General features: G+C 45.1%; 1 protein-coding gene across 4 annotated transcripts in view; it reads right to left on the bottom strand.

The window, feature by feature from the left end:
• The window catches only part of CHST11 (carbohydrate sulfotransferase 11), a 264,580-nt gene that overhangs the window by 180,597 nt on the left and 62,230 nt on the right, over positions 1-21,753 (bottom strand). The gene's annotated exons all lie outside the window — the stretch shown is intronic.

Raw genomic sequence — 21,753 nt, 5'->3', positions numbered from 1 at the left:
AACTGACAGTTTTTCATCTCTGTCTCCCTACTTTTAATTCAGAAAACATGGCCATTATATTTGTAATCTATGCTAAGTTTGGTGCTTTACTTGCATTATCTTATCAAAGCCTCTCAGGAAGGTACCTATATTATTATTATCTGCATTTTATGGATACAGAGACAGAGAAGGGAAGTAACTTGTCCAAGGTCACACACTGCCCAAGGTGACACACAGGTAGGTGCTGGAGCTCAGAATCAATGCAGGATCGTCCTGCTCCAAAGCCTGGACTCTGTGCTCTCACAGGAGAAAGAGGATACTGGAATTATCAGCTAGTTTGGGTAGCAGGGGGAAAGAGTGAGCAAATACACAGATAACCTTTTTGGCTTCCCAAATCCCACTGCCCAGCTCTGAAGTTTATAAGCTGTGCAACCTTGGGCATATTTCTCTGAGCACTACAATTCTCCGTGCCTCAGTTTCTTCATCTGTAAAATGATAATGACAGTAGCTGCCTTATAGTGTTAAAACAGTTAACAAGTGTTTAAGGCTAACACTGTGTCCAACACACAAGAAGAGTCTGTGGGTGTGAACTTCCATTTTTAATATTGGGAACTTTGTAGGCCTCAACTACTCAAAAATCAGCACACCCCAAAATACAGACAGTAATGTTTCCCAATGATGGACACTATAATACCGAGCCAGGGTATGGATTGGAAATCCAGTAGCTGATCCCAAATGTCAAGTAATTTGACCAAATGATGTATAATGTTTATACAAATAAGCCATGGTTCTTTCCATGAAAGAAATTATGGTCTAGTGGTAGAAAGAAATAGGATGGATTTTAAAGAATTCACCTGCAACACAGGAGATGAGGGTTCAATCCCTGAGTCAAGAAGATCCCCTGGAGAAGGAAATGGCAACCCACTCCTCATCTATGAAGTAGCTGCTGCTGCTAAGTTGCTTCAGTCGTGTCCGACTCTGTGCAACCCCATAGACGGCAGCCCACCAGGCTCCCCCATCCCTGGGATTCTCCAGGCAAGAACAGCAATACCCTCATAGGGATTTTTCAAGCCTGGAGAATTCCATGGACAGAGGCGCCTGGCGGGCTACAGTCCATAGGTTTGCAAACAGTCAGACATGACTAAAGCGACTTAGCATGCACAGGATATAGAAAGTGATCTGGCTGCTAGAAAACAGGGCTAAGATTTTAACCTGGGTCATCAGACCTCAGGGCCAACCTAGTTAACACATGACCTCATTACCCCCTAATATGACGGAAAGCCCTTATGACTATTGCAAGACCAATGCTAATTCAATGCTGGCCATTCAGGAAGCCTGTGATTACAAGTCTCACCTAACTGGCTGTGTCCATGGTGAACCCCAGCCCACTGCCCTAGGATTTGTTGTTTCAAGCTTCTGTGTCTCACAACCACCCCCCATCCAAGATGACATCTGCCCAAGCTGATAGGCAATTTAAGACAACTGAAAATTTTTCCAGGTTCTTCATTTTCCATCTCATTCCAAAGTGACATGATGATGGAAACTGTGAGCTGACCTTTGCTTAGCAACTACGCCTTCTCGTTCCATTCACCTGTGTGCAATGTGGTACACCCCAAACAGCAGTCGTGGACTTGCCCGAACCTGCTAGCAAAGAAGCTGTCCAGTAACAGGCTTCTAGAATGCTCCCTGTGGAGCTAAAGTTATCAGGACTGCTATCTCTGACTCAAATCAAGTTTTCCAAAGACCAAGGATTTTCATGCTAGTGCTAAACAACAACCCCATCACCCATCAAACAAGCTCCAGACACAGAGAAGGGGCCTGGAAGATAACAAAGATGAAGCAGGCAGGAACCCTTTTTCAAAGACAGGTCCTATCAGAAAGGGAAATATGACATGAGCGTCACCATTACTGCACTAATAACCACCATGTACTATCATCAGGCTCCTGGATGCGTATTTTACAAATATTCTCTTCTTCATGCTTGAAAAATCCCTATGAGGGTATTGCTGTTCTTGCCTGGAGAATCCCAGGGACAGGGGAGCCTGGTGGGCTGCCGTCTATGGGGTCACACAGAGTCGGACACGACTGAAGCAACTTAGCAGCAGCAGTGGCAGCTACTTCATAGATGAGGAAAATGAGGCAGAGACACAGACAACTTTTGAGCAGCAAAACCAAGATAAGAGCTGTTGGCACAATCCAAAATCTGGACTTCTTGCCATCCAAGGAAGAAGGCAATATACAGTGTCACAGGCTATCATGGATAACAGGGAAGGACAGTGAAGCAACGTGCAGGCAGTTTATACAAGGACAGACACGGGCAGGCAAGGCTGGAGGTCCTAGCATCTGACAAGAGTGATGCTGGTGCGGAGGGTCCTCAGACCACACGTCTGAATACAAGCCCTCACCAAGCAATGAAGGCCACGAACTCACGGACCATTCTATATGAAGGAGAGACTGGCCTCGTTAGACTTACAGCGTGGGTTTATGGACACCAACACCAGACTTAAAGTAAATGGTCTTACCTGGCCCAAAAGGATGTTGAGAAGTACCCAGTATCATTTCTCATGAGCCCCAAGGAATCGTTTCTCAGCCTTTGGAACCTATGTCCCTAAGATGCCTTCTAAGTCCATCTGGTCCTAACTAGACCAGAAGACTGTCCAGCTTTACCGTGTGTGTATGTGTCTGTCAAGTGAAGTGAAAGTGTTAGTTGCTGAGTCGTGTCCGACTCTATGCAACCCTAGGGTCTATAGCCCACTAGGCTCCTATGTCCATGGGATTCTCCAAGCAAGAATACTGGAGTGGGTAACCATTTCCTTCTCCAGGATATCTTCCCCACCTGGGGATCAAACCCAGATCTCCTGCATTGTAGGCAGATACTTTCCTGTCTGAGCCACGAGGGAAACCCATGTGAGTGTGTATACACACATACGCACACACAAACACATAAATAATTGAATTGATATGCTTTATCAAATTATAGTCTCTCCCATTTCTAATGCACATCCCCTCTAAATATTGCTGACCTGCCACTGAAAATAGCTGAACTATTACATGTCATAAAGTTAATGTATTAAAATAAAAAGAATTGTCCTTCACCATCTAACTGTATGTGGAATTCGAGGATGAATCTGATTATTAACAGTGAGTCCAGAGCTAGGATCTTTTTCACAGGAATACATGAAGTTTTCTAGAGCACCGTAAATGAGGACATGATCCTGTTTACGCAATATTGCCCTGGTTTATAACTCTGAGGTTCCCTCCGGGTGAGTGTCATCATAGTCACATAAGGCAGTGTACTTTCCAACCCCCGCTAAAGCTCCCCATCTGCTCAGTGCACACATATGGATTTAATTTTAGTGCACATTGAGCCACCTTGGCAATAGGAGAGGAGAAGATATTTTCAAATGCCTTCGCCCCACAATGTAAGGTTTATGTTCCTCGAGGTAAGCAACATTCCACACAGCTTCTGGAATGCAGCACAGTCAGAGGCAGTGTGAAAGCTGGCCCTGAGGTTTAAGGACACACAAACCTCGCTGGGATGGGCAGATCAGAACACCCAGACATGGAGACCCCATGGTGCTGAAACAGTGTGCAGTTCAGACCTGGTGCATGGTGCCCTGCGGAGCACCAAGGACAGACACACCCAAAGACAAGCTAACACTCAACAGGAGACAGTGTCAGACTCTGCCATCTCTGGACTCCTCTGTCATCCCACCCCCACTACCCTGAAGCCCAGGAGGATGAGGGCATCTCCACAGGATGTCAAGGACAGAGCCCCTGGACTGTAACAGCCCACAGACGCCAACGGGCGGTGAAGCCTCTGAAAAGAGGCTCAGAAGGCATAACGTGCTGTCTTTCCACATTTACCAGTTTCCCTAGGAGAAGAAATAGCTCCCACCAGGAGAGATTTTACAACTCAGTATGGTGTAGTCTTCTCGCCAGAATCTTTGCTGCAGAAAGATGTTTCACGGAAATGCAAATGTGTCAGGTTGTACCCTAATTAGCTACTTTCTAAAACATGTATAATTTACATCTTAAATTGCCTAATGAAGATGGGATGGTACAGCTTCATCACAAACTTGGCTTCCACGAACAAAGAATAATTGAGCTCCTGATATAATAAAAATTTTTTAAAAAATCTTAGCCCTTCTGTGCTGCCGCTTAATAAACCAGTATGCAAATAATCAAAATGAAAGCTCCCACGAAATCAATTGACACATTCATTCTGTTCTTTAATCTGGCAGATTGGAGATAAGCTCGGCATAAACCACCCGGAGCCAATACGGGATTACCTCCTCCCTCCGAGCTTCCTTCCTTCCTGAAAGGAAACACAAAAATGACAAGTTTCTCTCTTGTCCTCCACACGATCAGCTGAAATCCATCCACCCGGCAACCCTCAGACATGTGTTTCTAATGGGATCAAAACAAATTTAAAAGTCACTCCACGCTCAGCAAAAAGTTCAGTGAAGTGGAAATTGCTGAAGAGGAGCCGTGAGCGGCAAGTGGCTAAGTGCCGCTTGGAAAAATATTGTCGGAAATTGCGTTCCTGCTCGATTTTGCTGGCTCTGAGGGGAGAAGAGCTGGGAAGCTCAATCTCGAGACTCGCTAGGGAAACCACAGACTGCTTCAGGGCCAGCGTCTCCGTGTGTGGTGTCTGTCCCACCACCAAGAAACACAGGAAGGAAAGGAGCAGCCCTGACGCGCGTCCTGCCGCTCTGCCTCCTTCGTGCTCTCAGCTGAAAAGCCAAGCAGGTCACACACCTAACAGGTCAGGCGGTCGGCTCAATAAGTTTAGCTGCCCTTAAAATATTACATCACTCTGACAATAATTTTGAAGGAAAAATAGAACTCAGTTACTTCAAGCTGAACCCTGCCAAATGCCAAGAAACCCATATTTTAGGGTTGGGGGGTGTATTTGTTTTGTTTTTTTAAAAAGCATCTCTATTAACCCAGGACATTCCTTTTGGTATGGGGTCAACTTTAACCTCATTTAAAGAATTAGGGGGAGAGAACATTTTAGTTTCATTCTAAAGAAATGTCTTGGAGGGAGATTAGAGGAAGGTGGTCCAAAGGTACAGACTTGCAGTTTTAAGTACCAGGGGCTGATGCGCTGTCTATGGTTAACACTGCTGGAGGATACATAGGAAAGGTATTAAGAGAACAAGAGAGGTCTCATCACAAGGAGAATTTTTATCTTCTTTTCCTGTATCTCGATGAGGTGATGGATATGAACTAAACCTGTCGTGGTAATCATCTCACAATATTTGTAAATCAAACCATCCTGCTGGACACTTTAAACATATATCAGTAATGGATATCAGCGATCTCTCAATAAAACCAGGGGGAAAACTGCTGCATAATTAAAATTTAAAAAAATAAAAAAACAAAGACAGTAAAAAGAAATGTCTTCACATCGCTAGCCTTATGGCAATCTAGGAGGCTTATATAAACAGGGCGCAAGCAAGACCCTAAAAAGACTTATTCTAGAAAAGCTGCACATGACTCGCGGGCCATTTCAGAGCGCTTCCTTTTCACAGCATATTGATTGGCATTTGCTGCCAGCTCCTACATTTCCATTCCCCCCACCAGGCCTTACCGATCCACAAACCACCACTGTCTTAGGGGAGCACAGCTGGGAAAGAACCGTGTTGAGCAGAATCCTTTCATAATGCCAATAACACTCCCCTCATTTATTTATTCTATTTATTCTGTTTTTGTTGGCAAACCAGATAAAGGAGGGGCCAGGACAGGCACAACTATCAAAATAAGACGATGAAAAGTGCTCTAAATTTTAGCCATCCTCCTACCCAATGTATTTCCGATGGTTATTTTTTTCCTAAATCAGGGGAAATTAAACTGATGAGATCAATCCTGAGTATTTCACAAAATACCGACAGTTTTATACTGGATGCCAAGATAAAGTGCAATTAAGTGCAAAACAATAAATCGATTCATAACAATGGGAAAACGCGATCATGCTCACGGGTGAAACCTCTCCCAGTGCTGAACCCAGAGCTCCTCGGCTCTGTGATGCACGGCCAACTGGGGTAATGCAATAATGCAATGAGTACAGTAAAGGAAGCAGGTTCAAGAAACATGATGGAAACTCATAAAACATGATCCAATCTGTTGGGCGTGTAGGGGTTCAAGTGACTTGGGGGCTGGTCAAGGGAAAAGATATGAGCATGAGGCCCAAGGAAAGCTTTATCGGGAAGGGACGTCCTTCGTAGCAAAAGACCACCCAGAGGCTTGGCTCAAGGTTCACCACTCAGAAGGGGAGAAGGATCAGGGAACTCCTGGGGGAGGGGAACCGGAGTGGAGACTTACTTCTCTAAGTGCTGTCATTCAGCGGCAGGGAGGGAGGTGGGGGTCTTTGAGTCACAGAGCTCTAAGGACAGTAGCAGCTTGGGGTTAGAACCACAAGCCTCCATCTTATCAATGACCAACAGATTCCGGGTGCTATTTCACAGGGTATGCAAAGCAGACAGATCCTAAATGGCTAAAAACCTACTTGTTTGGGCTATTTTTAAAGCAATTGCACGTGTAAAAATTTGCATTTGGTACCATTGGGTCTTTGAGCTTGTGGGTCTCACTCAGGCTGCTGTGCAGAAATACATACCTTGCAGCCAAGACACAGTGCCCATCTTTGGCTCATTTACATAACACAAGGGACAGGGGCAATTTTCAAAGAGGAGGCTGGGAACTAGACCTCGAAGGAATGCTCTACCAGTCAAAAAAGCAAAGGCAGGCACTCTTGGCAGAAGAAATTGCAAAAGCACATACAGTGACATGGGCAGTGTCCAGGTCTTGACGTTCCAGACAATAAGGCATGAAAGGCAATCAGTGGGGCTAGCAGCCAGGGCACAGGGAAGGCGGCCAGAGAAAGGCCAGAAAGAAATGAGCCTAACATATGTGACACTTGAGTGACAGTTCAAAGATCAATTCTGATCTCACTACTTTTTAGCAGGTGTCATGAGGTAGGTTAATCTCCCAGCCTCCATTTCTTCAGCCGTAAAAGCGGACTGTAAATGATACCTACCACCATGCTATCTATTCTGCTTTTTACTGATGTGTTAGCAGGCAACCATAGCAATGGTCTGGCCTCAGACCTCATGTCAAGGAAGGCTGACTCCATACCACTGACTGCAACAGAAAGAAGTGACTATCTGTAACCAAAAACGTGTCCCGGCCAGACCTGTGCTGAGAGAATGTCCACTGGATGGGGGAGACACAAAAGGCAGGACAACCAGGAGACTACTGCAACAGTCCTAGCAAGGAATGCTGACGGCCTGGCTAGAACAATAATAAAAGGAACAGAAGGAAGAGGTATTGCCAAGAAATTTCTCAGAGAGCATCAAGAGGGAGGAGAAAAGGATGAAAAAGAGGGGAAAAATGACGATGACTTCAATGCTTCTGTCTAGGATTTCCCAGTTCTTTGTCTCCATGGCTTCATCTTTAAAGATAAGTGACTTGGTAGAAAGAAGCAAGGTTATAAACATGTCATAATTCTTCTAGGAGAAAAATGTCACTTTCTGACACAGTATTTTTCAAAGAAGAAAGGAGGAGACAAATGATGGAGGTGAGATGTGGCTGATGGAAACCATAAAGGCTAGCCAGAACTCCATTAAATTAGCCTCAGTGGGATTTGTAGCAGAAACGTGGCATTTGTCTTCCTCAGGGTTTTAATGAGTCCAAAGTCCACGTGATTTCTCAATGCACAATCTCTACCAGATAAAACTCCTGCAAAGCATTTAAATCATGAAAAAAGATCCACAGGACAAATCCCTTCATTTATTTCAATTGCTTCGGAATTAGAAGAAACTTGGTTTTCACATCCTTCCAGGGACAAGGATTTCGAAAACCTCAAAGGACTGTCAGGAGTCTGGACAGCCAGACTAAAGCCTTGAGAAGAATTCAGTGGAGATTCAGGTGTCTTCAACACAGGCCCACAAACATCCAAGTAGAAGGGGTTAAAAATAAAACAAAGTCTTAACCAGGGAGGCCTGGCGCGCTGCAACTCATGGGGTCGCAAAGAGTCGGACATGACTGAGCGACTGAACTGAACTGAACCTACATTTAAAGGTAGTTAGGCTTTTTTCTTCTTTTCATCAACTTTTCCTGCAATGTTTTAATTAAGCTGCTAAATGGGTTATGACTTCATGCTCTAGTCTCCCCTGTTTCTAAGTTGTCAATATCCCACCAGCTTTAATATCCATTTCTGTCACATGAGACATTGAGGGATATGGTTATGTTGTCAACTTAAAGCTACAAAAGGTGTCAGAGGTACATGGATATAGAACAAATTGTGCAATGGAACAAAGTGCAAGCTAAGATGCTCTAAAATGGAAAATAAGGGGCAAGTTAGGAAGCAAGTTCATGGAGGATGATCTTACAGGCTAAGATCAGAAATGATGATGATCGTTGATGGTGGTAAGGATGGTGGTGGTGGTAATAACATTTATTGAACACCTACCACTTGAACAGAAACCACCAGTTGTTCCCTAATAGCCAATCTCTCTTTTTTACATAATAATATATTTTTTAGTTGGGTGTCAGTTAAACACTAAAATTTCCCTAACTTACTTTTGAATAACATGGTCATATGGCTAAGCTCTCACCAATGGGATGAGGCGGTGGGCAACTTTCAGGCCACACCCTCCATTTCCCTTTTCCCCTTCTTGGCTGGAATGTAGAAATGATGGCAGGAACTAAAGAAGCCATCTTGGACCATGAGACAGAAGGCACATATTAAGGATAGTAATGATGCAAGGTAAAAGAAGCTGAGTCCCTAATCACTGTGCGGACTTTCAAGCTTTTTGGACCCTCTATCTATGGTATCCAAAGTAGGTACCATGGTTATCTTCATTTTACCATGGAGGATACTGGGGCCCAGTGTGGCAAGTCACTTGTTAAGCAAACAGTAGGGCCTGGTTGAGGGCCCCAGAACCAGATTCTGGGAGTTAGACTATGAGATGTCCATACAACTATATTCAATAGCTTATTGCTATAATAACCTATAAAAGGAAAAGAATTTGAAAAAGAATATATATATAACTGAATCATTTCGCTATACACCTGAAACACAACATTGTAAATCATGTGTGTATATATATATACACTCATTTTATATATACACTGTATATACCATGTGTGTGTGCATGTGTGTATATATATATGTATGTATGTATGTATATAGCACCTCCCCACCACACAGTCAATCTGACCAATTTCCAAAGATTGAGGCTAGGCTTAACAACCTCTCTAGCCAAAGGTGAGTGGACACGACCACTTGGCTGCCCTTGGCCATTCCAGTCTCTGGGGGATTAGCTTGCCCTTCCTCTCCTTTCTCTCAGATTCAGGGAAGCTCAGCTCGAGACTGCCACTTCTCTGTCTAAATCTCATGTCTTCCACAGGGTAGATCTGAGCACTGTGGTGAAAAAGGCATGCTGCTGAAGCCTGCAGACACAGCTGTTTCTTGACATCAGTTGGGTCTCTCAACACTAGACTGAGATCCTCTAAGTCTGGCGAGGGGCTTATTGCATTTCTACACTTTTTTAATCTTCTAACTTCCCTTCCAAAAAGTACGCCTCTCCCCATCTTCATGGTACGATTCAGAAAGAATTGCAAAGTCAGTCCTGGGGACACAGCAGCACATGGAAATGCTGTCAAGGGCACTGACTCGAAAAACAGCCAAGTTGTCATTCTTCTTTCACAAGTTTTCAAAGTCAAGTACAACTAAAACGTCCCAAGAGCACCGAGAGTGAGGAGTGAATTTAAAATTCTCTCTGTCTGGATGCCAAAGAAAGAGCAGCACAGAGGCTGGTTCACTCACTATCTTAGGACCTGACAAAGTCTCAGAAATTTCCCAAAGCAGTGGAAAGAAGAGCCACTAGTGACCCAGCTCTCTAGCAGCAGGGCGCCCAGGGAATCCACAGCAGTTGTAGTGAATAGAGCTGTCACTGAAAGCAGCTCCCCTCTATGTTTTCAAAGGAAGTGAGTTAAAGGAGGTTTCATTTTTCTCGCCAGTTTTGCTGAAATTTTGCTATGCTAATGAATATTTTCAGAAGATTCTGCTTTGGGTATTAAGACCTGCCAGAAAGGATGTGGAAGCCTTTAACATTCAGATCTTCCTGCTCACACCTAAGGACATACCACTCTCTAGGGAAAGTTGGCTCAAGCTTATCCAAAGATAACCTTCCTTGAAAGGGTATCGTAACGGATAGATGAGGTGTATGCTCACTTGACACACAGAATGTGCTCGATCAACACTAGCTAAAATTACTGGCTGTATCACTGTCACCTGGGGACACACCTGTGGGGAGCTAGCAATGCCCCATAGAGAATCGAGGTCGATTCTGTACTCTTCTAATACAGTACAGAATGGGGGGAAAGGCATCCTAAGGCAACGGAACAGCAAGCGGTGTGCCTCCACTGATTCAGTGAGTGTTGACTGATTACCAGACTCAGAGCTGCACGTTAGGGAGAAAAGATAAACAAAATCCTTAGCCTCAACACTCTCAGAATCTAATGTAGGAAAGAGACAGAAGAACACACAAGTACAGAACGACTGGCAAAGCTGCGGCTGAGGCCAGCGCTGGTGCTGCAGGCGTATCGGCGAGAAGATCCAAGCCCGCGGGGCCAAGGAGCGGTGGGCGAGGAGGGCCTCGGGGGGCAGATGGCCCTTGAGTTTAGCCAAATGGTGGCTCAGATGGTAAAAAATCTGCCTACAATACAGGAAACCTGGGTTTGATCCCTGGGTCAGGAAGATCCCCTGGATAAAGGATACCCACTCCAATATTCTCATCTGGAGAATTCCACGGGCATAGGAGCCTGGCAGGCTGCAGCTGGACATGACTGAGGGACTGAGGGAGAGTGACATAAACAGGTTTTCACTTTATGAAGAGCACTCTGGTGGTGATGAGAACGGAACTGGGCAAGGGAGAACCTAGAGGCAGGCAGGCCACGGAGGAGACAACACAGGGGCCAGTCTTGGGCGTGTGTTTAGTTGGAACTTGGTTGTTTGGCTCAAGACACAATCCCTTGTTACCCAGACAGGAGTCTTCCCGTCCACGTGGATTTGAGTCTCTTCTCGGACTCACGGTTCCCACCTGTCCCCAGGCTGGTCTGATCCCTTACCGCCAATACCTGCCATGGTCTAGGGGCCCCCTAAAGCTAAACAAATAGCGGCCTGGGGAACAGGAATAAAAACAACGCTGCAGTGTCTGCCAAACATAGGTTGGGAGGCTGGGGGCCCGAGGCCCGAGAGTCAACCCTTCAGAAGAACAAGAACTCTGGTGTCCCCAGCTGCCCTTTGAGGCCCCTCTAACAAGCGCCCCTTACAAATAAGGCCCCAGCAGGAAGCCCATTAACACCTCACAGGGGCAAACCTCAAGCCTTGTAGGAGAAACTTCAAAAGACATCCCAGCAGCACAGAACACCAGAAACTCATCAATCAAGTACACCATCCCAGGAAGTAGCCGGCTGAATTGGGGAAAGGAGTCGAGCACATAAATTAAGGGTCCCTGAGCCCCCATATGCCTCTCGATTTATTACCACAGAGGCCAACTGTGCTCCTTAAAGTTTAAAAAGGATCAAGGCTTCTATAAACAGTATATAGAACTACCTTCCATGAAAAAAAAAACATCAAGAGAAACCCCCCTCCCCTCTCTCTTTTTAAGAAAACGATCCTTTTGTGAAATTTCCACTGCACCAAACCCACTGCTTCAAGTGTTACTGAAAAGTCCAACTTGTTAGTCAACCCTTTAAAAATATATAATGTCAGCTACAATTACCAGTTGCCTTTTGATGTGTTGAAATTAATTTCAGAATTGGATTTTCTCCTGAGTAGGTCACTCCCCTGAATGATACGCTAACAGCTCAGGCCTGTTAGCTGAAAATCTATGACACTGCTCAGAGGCTTAAGGCAGTTTTTCTTCTCCCCACTCTCTACACACACAAACACCAATCCTTTAGTTGCAGAAAGAGCTAGTTCATCATTCATGCCCAGCACATGAATGTAGTTGCTGAAAAGGGCTGGAGGAGAAGCACTGTGCGCTTAGTCGCTCAGTCGCGGCCGATGCTTTGCGACCCCAAGGACTGTAGCCCCCCAGGCTCCTCTGTCCATTGGGATTCTCCAGGCAAGTATACTGGGATGGGTTGCCATGCCCTCCTCCATGGGATCTTCCCAATTCAGGGATCAAACCCAGGTCTCCTGCACTGCAGGTAGAGTCTTTGCTGTCTGAGCTACCAGGCAAGAGAAACACTGCACGAATATTTCTCAAGGGATTGTTGGTTGTATAAAGCCAAAACCATGTGTCTCATTTCCACCACTAAAAACCTCTAGTCACCCAGATTTACATATACACATATTTGGAATAACCCCAATCCCTTTTCTCCTAATAATCATCAAAATAGCTAGATTTTCCAGAGCACCTACTACAAACCAGGTCTGTGTTAAGCACTTGGCAAATCTTTGCCCTCACTTCAGCCTCATAATAATTCTCTCAGGTGAGTAATAGCATCGCTACTCCCGTTTTACAAGAAGGGAAACTGAGGTTCAGAGAGGTTAAGAAATTTGCCCAAAGTCACACAGGTAAAGAGTAGTAAAACAGAAGACCAAATTCCAGCTGGTCCAGTCTCAAACCTATGCTCTGAATCACTCATTTTAATGGCATGTCCCTGTGCTAAGACGGAACTCTATGCCTTCCAACTGGCCTCCTAGTTTAATACATTTAGAAGACGTTTTGCACGTAAATTTACCCATGGCTCAAAAAGCAATTTTGAATATTATATGCAATAAGGATTTTAAAAAAAGAATTCCATTGGGTACCTTAAGATTTTTTTGCTGTTCTAAGATTTGGTCTTTTTTTCTGGATTACGATTTCTTCCCTCTTCTGTTTAATAATACAAGCACTTACACTGTGCTTAGAGTTATGCAAAACACGAAATCCAACTCCACAACTTGGGTTTACAAAAACAAGTGAGAATGTCACAACGGTTACATGCTGTGCTTTGTTCAAAAGAGATGAAACCCAAAACAAAATAAAAATAGGTATGTGTCAAGTAAGAATCTGACTTGAAATTTAGGGAAACATCTTCCACCCTAGACTGCTGTTTCCTTGAGGACAGCAAACATGTCTTATGTTATCTTTTTATCCCCAGAGCCTAGCACGAACTGGCACATAGTAGATGCTTAATAGACATGAGTCTGAGCAAACTAGGGGAGCTGGTGAAGGACAGGGAATCCCGGCATGCTCCATTCCATAGGGTCACAGAGAGTCAGACACAACCGAGCGACTGAATCAAAGATGCTTAATAACCGTTTCCCAAAATGGAAGGTGGATGGATGGCAACGTAGATGGTTGGGTGAAGGGATGCTTAAACCAATGCTTAAATACTAAAGTTATCTCTAAGGAACTTGCTCTTGCTCTATTTCTATGTTTAAGACTGTTTTCTGGCCAGATATGTAATTTTCAACAGTCCATCCTGGACTCAGATAAACAAATGACCCAGCTTCAGAGCCCGCTAACTCAATGACAGTAGGGCCAAATGTTAGCTGCTTCTGATCCATGACCTTCCCCCAAGGACAGGCAGACGGATGCCAGCAACTGCACTCTATAACTGCCCATTTACTAAACACATACTGAATGCAAGTAACTCTTCCAAAAGGCAGCCCCATTTGTCGGCACCAAAGCGTGCTTGTCATCATCTCCCTGCATCCTTCCCATTCGTCAGTCACCACGATAGGAAGCAATAATTAGTCACTTTGAGTTAGTAACCACTCTAGAAAACAAGTCCTGCAGTGCCACTCGATTCCAATGAGACACAAAGAGAAGAAAACAGTTCTCTGGCTTCTGTGAGCACTGCAGCTCCGAGGCCGCCGGCCAGAGCCACAACTCACATGCGTCTATCTCCTTTCCCCAGCAACACAGCGCATGAGATGGACTTTAAGATAAACTCAGAGGTGGGGTGTGGGAAACCCACGTGAGATTCCCAGAACACCCTTCTTCAAAGTGCCTTGTACAGCAGGGTTCCCAAGGCATTCAGTTCAGTTACTCAGTCATGTCTGACTCTTTGAGACCCCATGGACTATAGCACGCCAGGATTCCCTGTCCATCACCAATTCCCAGAGCCTACTGAAACTCATGTGCATTGCATCAGTGATGCTATCCAACCATCTCATCCTCTGTTGTCCCTTTCTCCTCCCTCCTTCAATCTTTCCTAGCATCAGGGTCTTTTCCAAGGAGTCAATTCTTCCCATCAGGTGGCCAAAGTACTGGAGTTTCAGCGTCAGCATCAATCCTTCCAATGAATATTCAGGCCTGATTTTCCTTTAAGATGGACTGGTTGGATCTCCTTGCAGTCCAAGGGACTCTCAAGAGTCTTCTCCAACACCACAGTTCAAAAGCATCAATTCTTCAGCGCCCAAGGCATTAGAAAGCAAAAAAAAGAAAGAAACTGACAAATCATTTGCCCTGTTGTAGTGTGGTATGCTTGCATGCTCAGTGGTGCCTGACTCTTTGCAACCCCATGGACTGTAGCTCACCAGGCTCCTCTGTCCATGAAATTTTCCAGACAAGAATGCTGAAGTGGGTTGCCATTTCCTACTCCAGCGGATCTTTCCAACCCAGGGATCAAATCTGTTTCTCCTGTATCTTCTGCACTGGTAGGCAGATTCTTTACCACTGTGCCACCTGGGAAGCCCCATAATGCAGAAGTAACAGGCAAACAAATCAGAAAGAATTCTGATCAAATGCCAGTGTCCTAACAAGCAATGAAACATTTCTCATATAAGAACCTGACACTGCTCTCTGGTATTACAAAGCATCTTAATATTTCATTTGGGAAAGCTAAGGAGAGGGATGTGAACACTCCATTTAACCAGGAAGGGAAACACAGCTCACTTGATGTGATCAATTTCTCGTCTCAGGTCATAGAACCAGGAAAGGGAAAGAAGCACGTTTTACATCCCACTCTGATATATTTCTATTTGCTCAACAGAAACACTTCAAGGCTTCATGATGAGTGCCAGGCCATACTCAGGTAAGTTCCAAGCTTGGAACAGTTCCCATCTTTATGAGGTTTCCAGACATCTAACGGTTAGAGCCAAAATTTAATCTGGCTTCCCTGACTCCACAAGCACCAAGTCCTGCAAGAGGTGATGAGAGTTCTCCCAGCACCAAGCCAGCCAGAGTTGGAGTGAGGGACGGAGGCGGGAGTGGGGGAAACAGAAGAGACTCAACCCACACATCTGAGCACAGAGAGGAAACTGCAGGGGACTGACTCCATCTTAAAGCTTTCATCTCACAGACAAACCTGCGTCTAGGAGATGAACACAGGGGCATGAATAGAGACAATCCAACTGGACTTTCATGCTATAAAAAAAGGCCTTTTAAGGAGCAAATTATCCATTTCTAATTAGTCAAGCATCACACCTTCTCTTACTAGGCAATTTCTTATAATTTTCTTATTTCTCACCCAACCCATCCCAATACATGAAAATAATGTGCTGTGAAAAACAGAGCCCAAATCTAGCACCACTACATAGCCAGAATATTTCAACTCTCAATCATTTATACCACACCACCATATTGCCTTGATCAAAGAGGATTAGAATAAAACCTACCCTGCAGAGGTTCCCAAACACGGCTGGGGATCAAAAGAAGCACCAGGAAACCTCTTCATTTTATTATTATTACTATCATCATTATTTTGGAAGCACCACTCGCCTTGTGAGATCTTAGTTTCCTGACCAAGGATCAAACAGGGGCCCTCGGCAACAGAAGTGGAGTCCTATCCACTGGACCGCCAGGGAATTCCCTAGGAGTCTTTTTATGTGATGGAATGCTGGGTCCACCTCTGGAGATTTGAATGAGTGGTCTAGAAGGGCCCAGACGTCTAGTGCAGGGGGTGGTGGTGTTGGAAAGCACCCAGACAATTCTGATGACCAGCCTGCTTGAAAACCCTTGCAAAAATGCACATACACAGATCACTCTGGAGGAAAGGCTGTCTGGACAGCACACACCTTAATGTACAGATCCACCAAGCAACGAGGGAGACCTATTTCACACAAAGTATAACGTCAAGCCATCTTTACAACATCTTCAAGACTGGCACAATTACACCCATTTAGGGGAAGATCCCCTGGGGTAGGAAATGGGAACGCACTCCTGTATTCTTGCCTGGAAAATCCCATAGACAGAGGGTCCTGGTGGGCCGCAGTTCATGGGGTAGCTAAAGAGTCAGACACAACTTAGCAATTAAAATAACAACAACAGAGAGGAAAACTGGGCCTCAGTGTAATACAGTCATCCCTCAGTTTCCATGGGAAATTGGCTCCAGAGCACCTCTCCCACACCCGTAGATGTCAAAGTCCCCAGTGTTCGATAGCCTTAGAGTCAGCCCTATTTATCCACAGGGTCACCCTGTGGTGAGAATTCACCCACTTGCAGACTCAATCCTGAATCCATCAATATATACTGATTTGCACAGCATGTATGAATTCCCAGGCTTCCCCAAGAAAGCCAGTCTTGTGCTCCTACAATGCTGAGAAGAATCTTCTAAGAAAAAGAGAGCGAGTATTAGGACACAGAGACCATAAAAGTACTGAAAAGGCCGGCACAGATTCAAGAATGTCTTGACTTCATTTCCTATTATTGATTAATAAAACTGAGAGAGCAATACCAGAGGCGACAGACATCCCAACTTTATCAGCTCCAGCAGACTCCAGAATTTCCTGGGTGTGGGTAGAGTGTGAGGATCTGCTGGGATTTCACCACAAGCAGAGCTGGACCTAACAAGTCCAAGTCCATTCACCTGCAGGGCAGTTCTGACGGCCACAGTCTGGGCACTGCACTCAGCAGCCAGGAAAGGAATAAAGGCAGAAAACACCCACTGGCAGGGAAGGAGGATACCATTTCCCAGGCTGGGGGAGGCACAGTCCCATCTTCAGACGGTAGAGAAGACCCAAGCCCATCTCTCCTTAGTATCTAAAGAATCAGTCACCCACGGGCAGAGTAGGGTACCCTGAACACCCCCATGCAGGACACCTTCCTCCAGGATACTATCTGCTGGACTCTTCTGGCTGAAGTACAGTCTGCTCTCTGGGAACTGGGTCAGGGCTAGGAGGAGCCAGGAGCACAAGGTTCATATCTGGCCACCTCACTAACTCAGTGTGTTCTTGGCCAAGTCAGTTCCCCTTGGGCCTGCATTTCCAAAATGCAAAGGTAGTACAAGACCCTCTTTGAATTTCCCACCAGCTCTGACAACACATGAAACCCAGACTACAGTGGCCACTGGGCTGGCAGGATAGTCCATGCAGTGGCAGGGTGTGGGGGAGAAGCTGTAGGAGGGAGAAAATCACCCTGCCTGTATTTGTAATGGAGACTCATCTATGGGACACACCCACTGCCATATGTAGGCAGATAAGAAGAAAGTGGTTACAAAGGAGAAGCAAAGGGTAGGGACCCAGAGAAAAAGACTATGAGTTGTGGTTATTCGGTTGCTCAGTCATGTCCGACTCTTTGCGACCCCATGGTTTTACAGCACGCCAGGCTTCCCTGTCCTTCACCATCTTCTGGAGTTTGCTCAAACTCATGTCCATTGAGTCGGTGATACCATCCAACCATCTCATCCTCTGTTGCCCCCTTCTCCTACCCTCAAATTTGTCTTACAGATGGCCAAAACATGAAAAAAACACTGAAATCAAAACTACAATAAAGTGCCACCTGACACTGCTCAGAATGGCCATCATTAAAAAGCCTACAAATGACAGCCGGAAAGGACGGGGAGAAATAGGAACCCTTTCACTGCTGGTGGGAATGTAAGTTGGTACAGTCACTGTGGAAAACAGTATGGAGGTTCCTCAAAAAACGAGAAATAGAACTACCATATGATCCAGTAATCCCACTCTTAAGCATATATCCAGCAAAGCTAAAATTCAAAAAAGATACATATGCCTCTATGTTCATAGCAGCACTATTCACAACAGCCAAGACACAGAAACAATCTAGACTTCCATCGATAAACGAACAAAAAAAGAAGATGTGGTGTGTATATATAAAATACTCAATAGAATATTACTTGGCCATAAAAAAGAATGGCATAATGCCACTTGCATCAACATGAGCAGACCTAGAGATTATCGGACTAAGTGAAGTAAGTCAGAAAAAGACAAATACCATACGACACTCACTTTCATGGGGAATCTAAAAGATGACACAAATGAACCAATCTACAAAACAGAAACAGACTCAAGGATATAGAGAACATACTGTGGTTGCCAAGGGGGAGGAAGCTGGGCGAGGGACGGATTGGGAGTTTCGGATTAGCAGATGCAAACTATTATGTTTAGGATGGATAAACAACAAAGTCCTGCTGTATAGCACAGGGAACTATATTCAATATCCTGTAATAAACCATAATGGAAAAGAATTTTAGAAAAGAATGTACCCATATGTATAACTGAATCACTTTGCTGTACAGCAGAAATTAACACACCATTGTAAACCAACTATACTTCAATTAAAAAAGAAATGTTTGCCTTAATAGTCCCTAGACTTGAAGCTAATAATAAATCTCTAAATCTTCCTCTGTAGCTCTCCAAATCCAGCTACTCACTGAGTAAATATACATGAGCAACTAGTGGCACTGGAGGGCTCCCCTGCTGGCTCAGATGGTAAAGAATTCACCCACAGCGTAGGAGACCTGGGTTTGATCCCCGAGTTGTGAAGATCTCCTGGAGAAGGGAATGACAACCCACTCCAGTATTCTTGTCCGGGACATCCTACAGACAGAGGAGCCTGGCAGGCTACAGTCCATGAGTGACTAACACACACACGCAACTGCACGGGGGCTGGGGGGACACTAAGATCAATTATGATTATTATTATTACTAATATTTAATCAAATCAACTGAAGGAAAAAAAAGACATCTAATTAAGTGATACTGAGATTCCTTTAATAGATGAAAAAAGTTCATGAGTAAGACTGGGAACACGTCCAATTCTTTCCCCCCTGACTCATATATTCCAAAGGAATATCAGACAGTTGACTTCAGAACAAAAGGCCCACAGCCGCCAAGGCCACAAAACACATGGGGGTGATGCAGGCATCGGGGCGGTAGATTGTCTGACTTCCTGAGCAGAGTCATGCCAAGGTCATGGGCTCTCAAGGGAATTCAAAAGCTCCCCCTCCGATGCTCAGAACAGACTCAGTTTAAGCCACAGAAGACATTTCACTGGTTCAGTTCAGAGTGTGTCCTGTCCACTGCCAGGGCCATGCCCTGGGTAAGAGATCCTATCTCAGCACAAAGCTAGTACACCCTAAGAATCCCCTTCAACAAGTGCTTTGGAAAAAGCAAAAGCAAAGCAAATTACAAAAGCAACCCCAACAACTGGCTCAGTAGGAGCAGCGGTTGTTCTCCTCCTAACCACTACCCATGATCTGACTAGCTCTTCTTGCTACTAACGACTGCTATAACCACTCTGCTGGCATATCACTGCTAACTACGAGGCCATACTGCCTCTCACTGAACAGGCCCTCGTCTATTCCTTCTTGGTTTATAAAGCATTTACTTGTGGGGATCCTACAGCGTGTGTGTGTATGCTTAGTCGTTCAGTCATGTCCAGCTCTTTGGACTGTAGCCCGCCAGGCTCCTCCATCTATGAGATTTTTCAGGCAAGAATACCAGACTGGATTGCCACCTCCCTTTTCCAGGGGATCCTCCCAACTCAGGGATCAAACTGGCATCTCCTGTGTCTCCTGCATTGCAGGCAGACTCTTCACCTGCTAAGGCATCAGCGAAGCCCATCCTACAGCATATTTAAGACCATATGAGATAAGCAGAGCACATACTATTAGACCCATTTAACAGAGTTTAAAAATTGATGCTACGCAGTTTCAGAAACCCCTTTAAGGGCTCACAGCTGATAAAGCAGCAAGTTTCTGTTGTTATTTTAGCTACTGCATCCCACTCCCTGCCTGCAGCACGGCTGCCAAGAAAGACAAGTGACTCTGATGACAGCTCTGTACCCTTGTCCTGTGCTGATGCCAGCAGGTAGGAAGGCCAGCAGAAGGGGCTCCTATGCGCCAACAGAGTCTCCTTCCCTTCTATAGCTGGGCCTCTTACCCGAGACACACACACGTATACACACACATACATGCACACACGCATATACACACATGTGTACACATGCTGCCAGCAGTCTCCCAGGAAAGCCAGGCTATCATCCTCCAGAGTTCAATCCCACACTCTCAGAAGAACCTTCAGGGAACCAAATGGGAAAGTGTTGCTGAAACTGTTCTCAGGACAGCCGTCCTGGTCCAGCTACCACACAAAAAATCTTCACATTTTGGCAAATCCCATTGCAAGCATGCTTCCACACTGCAGCCTCCCATGAATGGAAATACCAACTTGAGCCAGGCAAGTCCAACACTATCACACAAAGCGCTGATGTCAACTCAGACCTCATAACCAGCGATTATCCGTCAAGTCAGGACTGTGATAACGGGCTCCTTGGGGGTCACCTCACTGGAGGGCAGGGGGATGGTCACTAAAGATAGAGTAGGAATTGGACAAGGATGATGACACCCTTAAGTGTAAGGCAATCCTTACACTGTGGAGCTCGCTGCTCCACAGACATCTCCAGCCGGATCTCCAAAAAACAAACTTCTCCTCCAAGGTCAGAAATACATCACATGAGTGCCCCAAGGCACACGTGCTTTTCAGCATGCCAGGGCAGGTTTCCATCTATATTATGCTGTGCCCTCCTGTAATTTTAGAGGAAGCTGGCTTTAGATAATTGTGTGAAAGGTGCTTCCTTTCTAAACTGCCATAATTAAACTAGAAAAACATCAATTTGTAACTTCATGGTAAGAGGGTTTCCTGAAAACTCCTTAAAGGAAGTCTGTAACTGATAGACTGGATAAACGTCACACATAGGCACGACAACCCACACTGAGTACAACTGTGAAGGCTCAGATCCCCTGATAGAGAAACAGCACTTCTGTCCACAAAAGTGTACCATACTTCTATGTACGGCTCGTACTGTTGTGAAGAACAGATTTGCAGTTCTGAGTCTCAAAGCTCTCTATACAGTAGGGGTCCCCAGCCCCTAGGATATAATGCCTGATTCTCTGTGGCAGAGCTGATGCAATAATAATAGAAATAAAGTGCACAGTAAATGTAATGTGCTTAAACCATCCTGAAATCACCCTCCTCCCCTAGTCCATGGAAAAATCTGTCTTCCATGAAACCAGCTCCTGGTGCCAAAAGGCTGGGGACCACTGCTCTACAGTACTAGCTCTATGATTTGACTGAAGAGAGAAGGAAGCATTTTTTAACAGAAAGCTATTGTTTCTATTAAAATGCATAACACCACCTTTTGCAAGATAAAAGGACTTCGGAGAAACACCATAAGCCTCAGAAGTACGCGGTAAATTACTTTTGTTTAAGGCAAATTAATAACAGGTCATGGATTACAAAAAAATATAAACCCTCCCAAAATCCCTAGCTGGATGTTAGTTACATTCATGACGCAGCTCAGGAGATGGCATGTTGACTGTTTTGGAGAGAATGAAGGGTTGGTTATAATCACCTGCCCACTCAGATCCTCAAGTCCTCAAATCCTGTCTCATTACTGGAAGGGTTTTTCTGCAAGTGACACGAGTGATTTTCTAGTCAACCTGTTCTTCACATAAGCCACTGTACGCAGCGCGAGGGGCAAGCCCGGGGCACGGCGACTGTGACAGTGTATCTGCCCAGGCTCTGCTAAG

Source organism: Capra hircus, chromosome 5, assembly GCF_001704415.2.
Source record: "Capra hircus breed San Clemente chromosome 5, ASM170441v1, whole genome shotgun sequence".
Taxonomy (NCBI): domain Eukaryota; kingdom Metazoa; phylum Chordata; class Mammalia; order Artiodactyla; family Bovidae; genus Capra; species Capra hircus.
The sequence above is the reverse complement of the archived record's forward strand: the minus strand, read 5'-3'. Positions and strand labels throughout refer to the sequence as shown.